The sequence below is a fragment of the Poromitra crassiceps genome, assembly GCF_964638095.1.
Source record: "Poromitra crassiceps genome assembly, contig: HAP1_SCAFFOLD_1274, whole genome shotgun sequence".
In the NCBI taxonomy this organism is placed as follows: domain Eukaryota; kingdom Metazoa; phylum Chordata; class Actinopteri; order Beryciformes; family Melamphaidae; genus Poromitra; species Poromitra crassiceps.
Genome location: NW_028151136.1, coordinates 11,005 through 22,008, shown reverse-complemented (window position 1 = coordinate 22,008; position 11,004 = coordinate 11,005).

Below are 11,004 nucleotides of genomic sequence, written 5' to 3'. Positions count from 1 at the left end.
ACATCACCAGCAATGGCACGAGGATGAGTGACATCATCGGATACGATGACCTCCTCGGTGATGTGACATTCCCAGTGGCGATGTCTCCAGAGAGGTGACATCATCAGAGCCACGATATCACGACATCAGGAGTGATGTCATAATCACTGATGACATCATCAGTGATGTCATAGATGCTACCGTTGACAGCTGGGCAACCTGAATGTACCACTGCACTACCCGGAAGTCCTCATCTTTATGTTTTAATCCAGCATCCAGTTCCAGTCAGTTCAACTTGATATCTTTGTAACTAACCCTTAAAATAATAGTTAATTTGACATGGAATAAATTAGGTTTTTAATTGTTTTCTAATTCCATTCCTTAAATATATTACTTTAACTATATTACATTATGCAGTTAAGTTAATGTTAGACTACACAATAACTTAATGGGCCGTGCCTCCTCTACTGCATAATTAGACTGAAGCCTGCATGCTGCACAACATTTTTGTGGTTTGTTTTCACTTAATTGAGGCTGCTGGTTGCCTGGATGCAGTTCCCCAAACTGTCCATTAGTCAACTAGGGAAGCATGGGTCCAGTTCTGTTTTCCTCTGAAAACAAGTCATGTTTACCATGAAAACATGTTAGGTATCCTCTCAGAAACAATCAGCTCAACAAATTGTATATAGATAGTCCCAATTCAGTTTGAATGGTCTGCATTGTTTTGCATATATTATAATATTTTTAAATATAAATCCCTTCATCATATTGTTACAAACTCCATTTATTTATCATTGATCTGTGGCTGTGGGCAACTTGAAAGTCTACTGTTAGCCAGCTGAAATTAATGGTGTATTTTTGTGATAGGCCTACACATTCTTGTGTACAATCATGAGTCTTGTCACCAAAACAAAGTAAAAACCCGAATGTAAAATCTAATGTGCCTTCATAGGTTTAACAAAATGTAGAGACACATATACAACAAATAAACATATTCAACTGTAGCCTAAGTAGCTATAATCTTATTTGCCCCAGGTCAAATTTTAAATCAACGTGTAAACAAGAAATGTAGACCTTGGGGAAAATATAGCAAAACCCAATTGCATCCCTCATGTAGTAATGGTGATCTAATAACAATATCTACAGCATGTCTCTAATTAACATTACTCAATTTGTTCTACAGTAACACGATCATTTTCCACAAAAACAGCAGAGAACAGAGCACAATGGTCTCAGAGTGTCAGTCAGTACCAAACCACGGCTTCATTAAAAGCACAACATCTACTCCGTGAGTGACACTCCCTCTTTTCCACTTCACACCAGCATTACCCGACCTAACCCCTGAAGCACACATTCAGCAAGTGTCAGACAAAACCAAAACCAAGTCACGTGGTGAGTCCCAGAGCGCCGCAGAGGAGGGGGAAGACATCCAGCACTCCAGCTCAGACCAGGGGAGGAGGGGAGGACATATCTTCTCAGCGCCAGTTAGAATTTCAAATGCCCATCTGCCTGACATTAACACAGGTTACACATTAACCTAGTTTTCGAACCGTTCCAGCCTTGCTTTCTATTTGTTCCTTCACCTGTTTTCAAGGGCAGATTTCCCCCCCCCTTTGAGAACATGTTATTCACAGAGCTATAAATCACAAGTTGTTGAAGAGACCAAAGGAAGGTAGAAGGCCAAACAGCACTCATATTCCTCGCGTGCTTTAGTGAGAAGATAATGCACCACCTCATCTGTTGACTCCCCCCTGAACACTGAAAGGAATAAACACTATGTATGGAATGTGAAAGCCCACAACTGAACCTATGGGGACTTCTCTGGGCTTCTTCGCCTGCACTGTGAATGCTTTTTTTCTTCCAGTATTGATCCTTTATAAAAGAAGTCTTCTCACAATAGCAACAGCTGGGCACCCAGCCTGAATACTGCCAGGCTGACGTTAGGCTGATCTCCTGGCTATACCTCCAGTCCTCTCTGCATGGCCTGAACATTGCTACTATGCAGCGAGTTCTATGATTGACTCTGTGGACTCGGTGCTGCTCCAAACGCAACGCTTCAAGATGGGTTAAGGTCAAGAGAGGATCTCTGGCATGAGCATGCATGGAATGCTTTCCTCCGGTTGCCAGGAGGCTGTTGAACCTGACAGTGTTTGCCGTGGAAGACGAGGCACTCTGTCAGCGCTCGTGCTTACACGGGACTAAGAGAGTAAAGGTGGAAATGTCAGAAGTCAAGCGGAGGAGGCACTGGGGGACTGCTATGCTTAATATGGAGCTCAAATATCGCTCACCAGTCACGTGACATCGTGACTTCACATTTGGTTCCAGTAGAGTATTTGCCCCCTCATTTTTCCCAGTCACATTTTGAGCAATCCTTATCGAAAGAGTTTTATGCCTGGAATCAAGCCAACCGGTCTTCCAAAGAATCGTGAGCATAAAACATTTGATTCAGAGTTGGAAAAGAACATTGAAAAACGTGCAGGGTACAAGACTGTGCACATATTATATTGTAAGAGTGAAGAAACTACTCAATCCCATAATCCATTCTGGCATTTCCGGCCAATCAGATTAGTGGATGGTTGCGCATCAGAGACTTTCAGGGAGAGCGCTCTGAGCGGCAGTGGGCGGGACCAGCAGTCTGAGCGGCCTGCCATTAGCTCAATGGCTAACGTGATCGTAGACGCATTTCGGTGCATTATTAGCGAACAAACCGGGGAACGGATTTCAAACCGATATACTGTATAATGTTGAAAGCAGCGTGACTCATAATGGTTAACCTAATATAGTTTCAGTCACTCAGTGGTGGTTTTAGCTCTTTTATTTAGCAAGCTGTGACCTACATCCATAGTAGCCTAGCCAACAGCCAGAGAGAGAAATGAGTGCCGGCCACCAATCACAGACGACTCTGCAGTGAGCTTCACCAATCAAAGACGTTAATATTACATTGTCGAATTGTGGGTAGTGTAGTACTTCTCCATGACAACGAATACAAGATGTTTTATAATAAACAAGGATGATATCTTATAGATTTGTGGCTTCTGTCAGTCTGTCACTGACTTGAAGTTACACCATTGGTCGGCCAGAGCAAGGTGCAGCCATAGGTTTTGGTCTTGTTCCCAAAAGCTGTAAACCCCTCTTTATTTCTTCTAGAAGTGCACACACTGTATTTGAACTGTGCCAACAGCTTGATTTTGTACAACTGAAAAAAAAATGCATTGACTCGTGATATGAATGTGGTTTATTTGGACGAAAAGAGAAAAGTTATCGATAGCTAAAAGGGCAAGTTAGTTTACCTAGTTACCTAATGCTGGTCTGAACTTTGACTGACGATAAGAGCTATAAATATCCGTTGAAGTATTTGTTGTGTAACCTCCATGTGAACAATTAAGCTTGTCTACAGAGCTCTGTATCCCCACTCTCCCTCATCGGCATGCAGCCCTCTGGCATCTTTAGTAGCATCATCCTGTATCCAACTCTGCTCAGATGTGCTGATCGGCACGGCCATGTTTCACTACCGTATACCAGAATGGGACTAGATGATCCTCTACCTACTTTACAGGTCAGGGACTTATCTACTGTATTTCTCACATCGCATCCAGATTAGCTGTTGATTAGTGTGTCGGTCATACAGGCTGGCACCTAGACAAAGACCAAATAGTATTAAATGCCTACTTTCTATGAGCCTAATCTTCTAAACTTAAAGGGACAATCAGCAGTGCGTTTGGCCAGTTACGTTTTGGGAATATTCACTTTTGTTATTGAGTAGATGGACTTTTTTCTGGCGACATCTGAACCCATTATTGTAACTCAAAATACAGGTGTTTCTGCAGTGTCTACAAATGTCACAAATACAAACAAACCGTTGGCAGCCTCCAACTCGACGTGGAAAAATCGTGTTCAGCGATCACGTACAGGCAGCCCTTGTATCAAAATCTGCAATAATGAAAAAGGTGAAGAAATATAATATGGAATAAATCACTACATAAACAAGGCCAGCGGTGCAGCAACACGTTTCAACAGAGGGCGCTTCACTACAGTCACAGCTGGGGCCATTGAGGCATATAGGGAGACATGCAAGGTCACATGAATTGTTGTGTTGAAAGTCATAATAGCTGCTCACCACAGTCTGGTGAAATTCACAAGTTACCGATTTGATGTTTGCTATCCTTTTAACCCTAATTACTTGAAGGTTTTGCTCTGTTAACTACTCTTTACATTCCCCAAAAAATGAATAATCAAAAATAAATCAATCAATCAATCAATCAATCAATCAATCAATCGATCGATCGATCGATCGATAGATAGATAGATAGATAGATAGATAAATACTACAGAAGAAAACAGGAAACAATTTAATTGCAGCAGGGCTAAATTAGATGCCCCCTGTCGCCTAGTACATGTTACAAACACTAATGCAACTTTAGCCTAAACTACATCACCCCAAACATGCACGTCCATAATGAGAGCATTGATCTCATAAACGTACTGTATACATTATGTAAACAAGTGACAGACATAAGTCCAATAGGAGCCGCAGCTTGTTTATCTGGCTGCCTGAACCTGTGGACACCCAGGAGCACCCACAGACAAACGGTGTTTACATGATGTGGATTGGTTTACATGAACTGATACTTCCTTGAAAATCTGGATGCATTGGGTTCATGGGATCAGCTCTGTCACATGGTACGCAGCTTTAGCACGTGGGGAGGCTGTCCAGTACAACAGAGGGGTCAGAGGGGTCACAAAGGGTTCATTAAGGTTATTTTCTAACACTGAAATAATTCAAGAGGGATGTTTCACGACGTTTCCAGTTGATCAGTTGTATTTTCTTCCAGTTCAGGGACATTTCAAAAGGGAGAAAAAAATATTTTTCTTTCAATCACGTCCTTCTATATACCGTAAATTCCGGACTATAAGCCGCACCGGTGTATAAGCCGCACCTGCAAAGTTGACTATTTTTTTCTTATATAAGCCGCACCGGACTATAAGCCGCGGGTGTTTTAATGGTATTTTTTTTTTGTTTTTTTTTGTTTTAATGTTTAATTACCATATGTAAGGGTTCATGCACAGAGGGGATTGTCGGGAAAGAGATGGCTGTTTGAGGAAGCTCCCATTTATTAACATTTCAACAAAACAACATAACACAACACCACCTGTGTTGTTTTTTACAGTGCACACAGTGTCATACAGTGTCATACAGTGTGGTGAAAAGAGGGCAAGAGAGGAAATTAAAACTTATTATAGTTATATAGGATTTATAGTTAGAAAGAGTGCTAAAAAAGAGAGATTTTTTTTTTTTTTTTTTTTTTAATCCATAGATAAGCCGCACCGTTATATAAGCCGCAGGGGCCAAAAAAGGCCAAAAAACGGGGAAAAAGGTGCGGCTTATAGTCCGGAATTTACGGTAGTCCCATATCAGTGCTCTTTCTTCATTGTTCACAAAATGTTGAGTAAGCACAAAGAACAGCAGGCTACTTTCCCCCTAGCCTGGGTCAGAGCCTGGGTGAACCCAGCCTTCAACGTGACGTCACAGATGTCTGTAACGTAAGTTTCGTGACTGATGGTACATGGAGGCTGGTTTTACCCAGGCTAACTTTCCCCATCACCCAAACCCACTGTTCGTATTTCAGTCACACAGAACTGGAGAGAGGAGTGACGAGTTAGCGAAGTTAGTCCCCTGTTGCTATGCAGTAATAAAGGAAGGAAGGAAGGAAGGAAGGAAGGAACGCGCACACACAGATATTTGAAGATGATTTGTGCAAAAAAAAGAAAAAAGAAATATCTAGGCCTATATAGTATATTCCATGAATCCAGGATAACCTAGTCCTTTATAGTATTTGCACAGCATACACACACTCCTTTTCTTCAACCCTGCTTCACCTGCTGTTCCACACCGGCTCCTGGGAGCTGCCCGGTGCGACCACAGCCTTCTCCTGCTGCCCGTGCTCAAGGACACCTCTGCTGCTAGTTGTTAAGGGTAGAAAGCATTACTCCTTCATCTTCCCCACCCAGAGACTTTCCCAGCTGCTCTGACTCCATCGTAAATTACATGATCTAAATCTTTGGCGAGGTTCTCCGGATCGCCTCGGCTACATTCCTCGTCCTCACCCGGCCTGGTCGGTCGCCCCCCTCTCTCTCCTCTGGCCTTCCGCCTCCACACCTCCCCCTGAGGCTTCCCTGGCCGCCGTTCCAAGGTAACAAGTGTAACACTACAGGAGAAACCATCATGGTATTAAAATGTCCTTCTAACATTGATTTCCCCTGTTTCTTGCCTGCCTCACATTCCATTTTGTCGAGGTATGCAACAACAAACTCACGTTTTGCTTCCAAGTAATTTAATTACTTTCAGAACTATGAATGTCTGAGTGCTTTTCAGCGGTCAATACAACAATACAACACAACACAGAGACCATCAATCAAGTCAAAGTAAGCGTGGAAAAGAATGTTTTTGAAAGTGTATTTAAGGAGGACACTGTTGTTGGCCAGCCAGATCCCGTCAGGCAGGTCGGTCCAGAGACGCCCTGATGGAGAACGCTCCATCACCCTCAGGGGACAGTCGCACTCATGTTGTGTCCATTGAGTCATTCAACTCAATTCAAACGACAGGTGTCCGTTGTCAGGGACTATGATGCGTCCGTAGCCATCAGATTTTGACAGAGGCATTTTCCCCACTTCTTAATGTATTACTTTTAACAGATTAGCAAGTCGGGGATCTGGCTAACGGTACAGAAGACATATTGGCCATTCCTCACTCTATAAAGAGTGCTATGAAGAGTTGAAACAGAGTAAATCCGAAAAGTAAGTAGATTTACAGTGTGACACGACAGATGGAGAACAGATCAAGGATGGATATTTTCCTCCTGTCCACTGGTGTCATTTCAGGACACCTAGTGCTGTTATGTTAACAGAGAGAGGCAGGATCCCACGGGAGGTTTCAGTGTGGGCTCATCGCATGCTTATGGCTTTGTTTGACTTGACAGCGCCAATGTGCCCTGATTTAGCCTTGTATGGTCTTTCCAAGGTTTAATCTGTCTCAATCATTTTTTCCACTGAGCAAACGAACATCTGCGAGCCGGCGTCACCGTGCTTTAGAATTGGCGATAATATCCTCGTATCGTTTTTTTCATCTTTCATCATCTTCCACAGACACAGTTTACACAGGGAGCCAGAATTGGGAACATGACCTCTGCTGAGGCCGGGAGTTTGCATCATCTCACCTGCTGCGAGATAGCACGAGAGCATTTCGGTTCTCAACATTTGTGCCTTTGTTTGACCTCATTTTGTATTTGCAGCTCATCTCATGGTGCACCCAGGGTTTGTGCCACTTCTTTTCCCAAACAGGCTGGAAGTGCAGGTTGAGTTTTGGAGACGGCGCACTGAGCAACACGTATGACAAAGGCAGTGACATCACACAGGTGACATCACACCAGGTCGCCGCTGTTATACGCAGTCGACAACCTCGCGGTCTCTGAAGCCATTCTTCTGATCAGTCGTCACCAGGCGTTTCTTTGATTTGTACATGGCATAAGTAACACCCTCAAACACGCATGGCAGCACACAAATGACACAACTGCATTTCATGCGACACACGATCCTAAAGGCCTTAAGGCAGCAAAGCAACCATTCAGGTTTCCCCTTTAAGCATGTTCTTTAAGGCCATTTCATGAGGACATGACCTGAAGACAGAAAAAGTTGTAATTCATTGAAGACCAAAAGGATTCTTCTACACAGATCCTCTGTGATTAGATGTATCATTGAGATACTTTGATTCAGATTTTTGGTGGATAGATTGATGCTTGCTGTTGACCGGCCTATCTTCAGCACTCGTACTCTCAGACACTCTCAGTGCACACAGGCCATTCATGACTTGCTTCACGGGTATGAAGACACATTTGCTCTGGTGAATTCCTACCTGTGATTCTTTCTGTTTTTAGACGATCCGGGAGGGAACAGCAACACACTGTGAATTCCTTACCAGGCTCAAAGTCTCTGTGCACCTGTATCAACAGCAAGGAGGAAAGAGAGCGGTGTGTTGATTTAAACGTATGAATATTACCAACACAATGTCAATAAAGGAGGAATACAAAACACTTCCTCTTAACAGCCTGTAACAGAACTAGATATCACAAGTCCTCTGTGAGGGGAAACTTCATGACATGCAGATATGAAACCTAAACCTGAAGTACATACTGTACCACCACACCATGGGACCTGGAAATTACATTTTCACACGTCACGTTTCGATATCCTAAAATATGCATGCGAGAACGCTGCCTGCCCTGTCTGCCTTTGAGTCGGTGCCATCTCCTGTTACTTATTGTGTATTTGTTTTGTCAAAACAAATTGCTTTCATTTTAAGTTGTCATGTTGTATTTCAGGTTGGAACACTCACGTTGAATGCAAAATAACCTCCGTTTTGATTACGAACAGAGACCCCTATTCTCTGCCTGAACCTAGGGCAGCATAACGCTTCTATCCTGTTAAAACCAGATAACTCTTTCTTGTGTCTGATTTTTTTTGGGGGTGTTCTGAAAATTTAAAAATTATATATATATATATATATATATATATATATATATATATATATATATATATATATATATATATATATATATATATATATATAAATTTATATTTTCACGTTTTCACAGAGGGTTGAGAAACTTCCCGGACATCTTGGGCTGATGAAACCGAGGGAAATCCACAGTCAAAAATGCATTGTGATGATCAAGCGAAAAACAAAGCTGTTTTTCTTCTTCTGTTTCATTTCTGAAAAGTTGACATTCTAGACATACAGGGTTTTCTCCTTACAGCGATATGCAGTCTGACACCACAGTATAGGTAGCCTGGTAAACCTGCCGGTCACGTGACCGCTGACGGGCTGGTTTACAGGCTACACAGTATAGGCTCCAGTGTGTATGAAGGTCATCTGAGGACTCAGAGGGAAGGATCGATGGCTTTCTAAATGAAGTGCACATGGTCTGCATACCATTGCGTTTAATCGTATACTTATGTCCCTTTAGGGAGCATGAACGCAACGTGAAGTTCACTATGTATAACTCACAGCATCTATCTACTTACTATATTGAGCGTTTCGTGGCGTGAGTTCAATGTCTAACTCAACAACAGCTGTTGAAAAAATGACACTGACCTTTGTGCTATAGATGATTAATAAGACTGTTATTTTTAAGCACACCAGAATATTTTTTACACCTTTTGTTCATAAAGAAAAAGGCACGGTTCATGTTTTCGGCCTTTCTGTTCTGGAGCTGCTGTGATGAATAATACAGGAACAATAAGACCTCGCAATATTTGTATCCCTCAACTTCAAGTGCACGTTACTTGAACGAACACTTTTCCTTCTCGTGCTGTCCATGAAGACCCGAGCGAGTGTTTTTCCACAGTCGTATTTTACTAACATCACCTTTGACCCCTGTCAGGCAACCATGTGCCTGGGTCATGTTTTGGGACAGGCACGTTGATATCCGTCTGTGTCTGGGCCCGGGTCAGGGGAGTTCATGAGTGGGGGTGGGGGATATTGCTTGTTAACACATAGCACACCGCACTCTTTAAACAACCCGGCAGCGCAAGAGGAACGCCAGCAGATTCGTTTCATGGTTTACTGGTGAAATCACATGGAGTGTTGTTTCCATGACATGCAATCTAGAAATAGGCCGTGCCGAAAACAAGCCCGATTGATTTATGGTGGAACAAAACAAAACAGGCACACATAATCACAAACAAAGAAATGTAGTTTTCTTATTCAATATCCTCGTGCTTTTAGATGGCCTACTTTGAAGTCAAGTGAAGTTGGAAGTTCAAAAACACTCTGTGACCAGCAGCTTTTAGAAGGTGGAGGGACTTTGTATTTCTCAGTTTGTGATGTGGCATCATCAGAGCTTTCCTCGCACGTCGACACACCGAACACACATTATGTACAATCGTAATCATTTCTGCAAAATGAGCAAGAAGCAGCATGTTTCTGCACATAGTTTCTTGAAGGTGCAGAAGTCAGAGCCACAGCAGTCGGCTTGTTTCAGATCTGACGGAGCTTTTCTGATAATCCTCTGCAGCAAACCTCTTGTCAGTTATGTGAGGTTTAAGATGCCGCACTGATATCAGAGACGAAAAGACACACCGATCGCATCTATAATCACATCGGCCCGGATCTGTGACGATGAATGAGGTAAATAAACATCTAAACTGGTACTACTACTAAACTTTAATTTCTGACAAGTCTCTATTATCAACCGACTGGATGAGATAATGCCTCTCTCATCATGCCTTTCTCATCAATTGGACCAGAAAGCACCTCTTGTTTCAAAAGGATGTGAAGATGAACAAAACCACAGAAACTCAAGCCACTAAAGATAACCACAGGGGAAAAACATCTAAAGTGAAACACACGATGAACTAGAAATAGACCTCTTGGTTGCCATAGCCACCTGAACGGCTGTAGTTTAAACCTGCCTAGCTGGACTGCAGCAGTTACTGTTTTCATGTGTAAAGATCTAATGAGTTTATCTTCTCTGCCGCCTATATTCTTTACTGTTTATTGCAGTTTTTCCAAATACTTATTTTGCACTATTTCGGATGTGGATGAGACAGGGGTGGTGAATTATTAATAACATAATATTGGCACCCTACAACATTATCACATTCAAATTATTCATTTAATAATTCATGATAATATGAATGTCATTTCTCACTGTAATGGGTGTGTTTAATGTTGGAAAGTACATTACAATGTGGCCTATGTATTATAATGTGCTATTTTATAGCCATGTCCCCACCCGGATGATGTCACTTGCAAGATCCAAACTGTCATTCAGATTTACTGGAAGGAGAATCATCTGGCTTGATGGTAAAAACTAATGCATGCAGTGCTGATATGAGTAACCTGCTAAATACAGCCAAGTGTTAGACAGGAGTACTGTTGAGCAGGTTCTCAAAGTGGGATCCAGGGACCGCCAGGGGTCCTTGAGGGTGTTCCTGGGGGTCCCCAACAAAAGGGGGAATCATTTATGT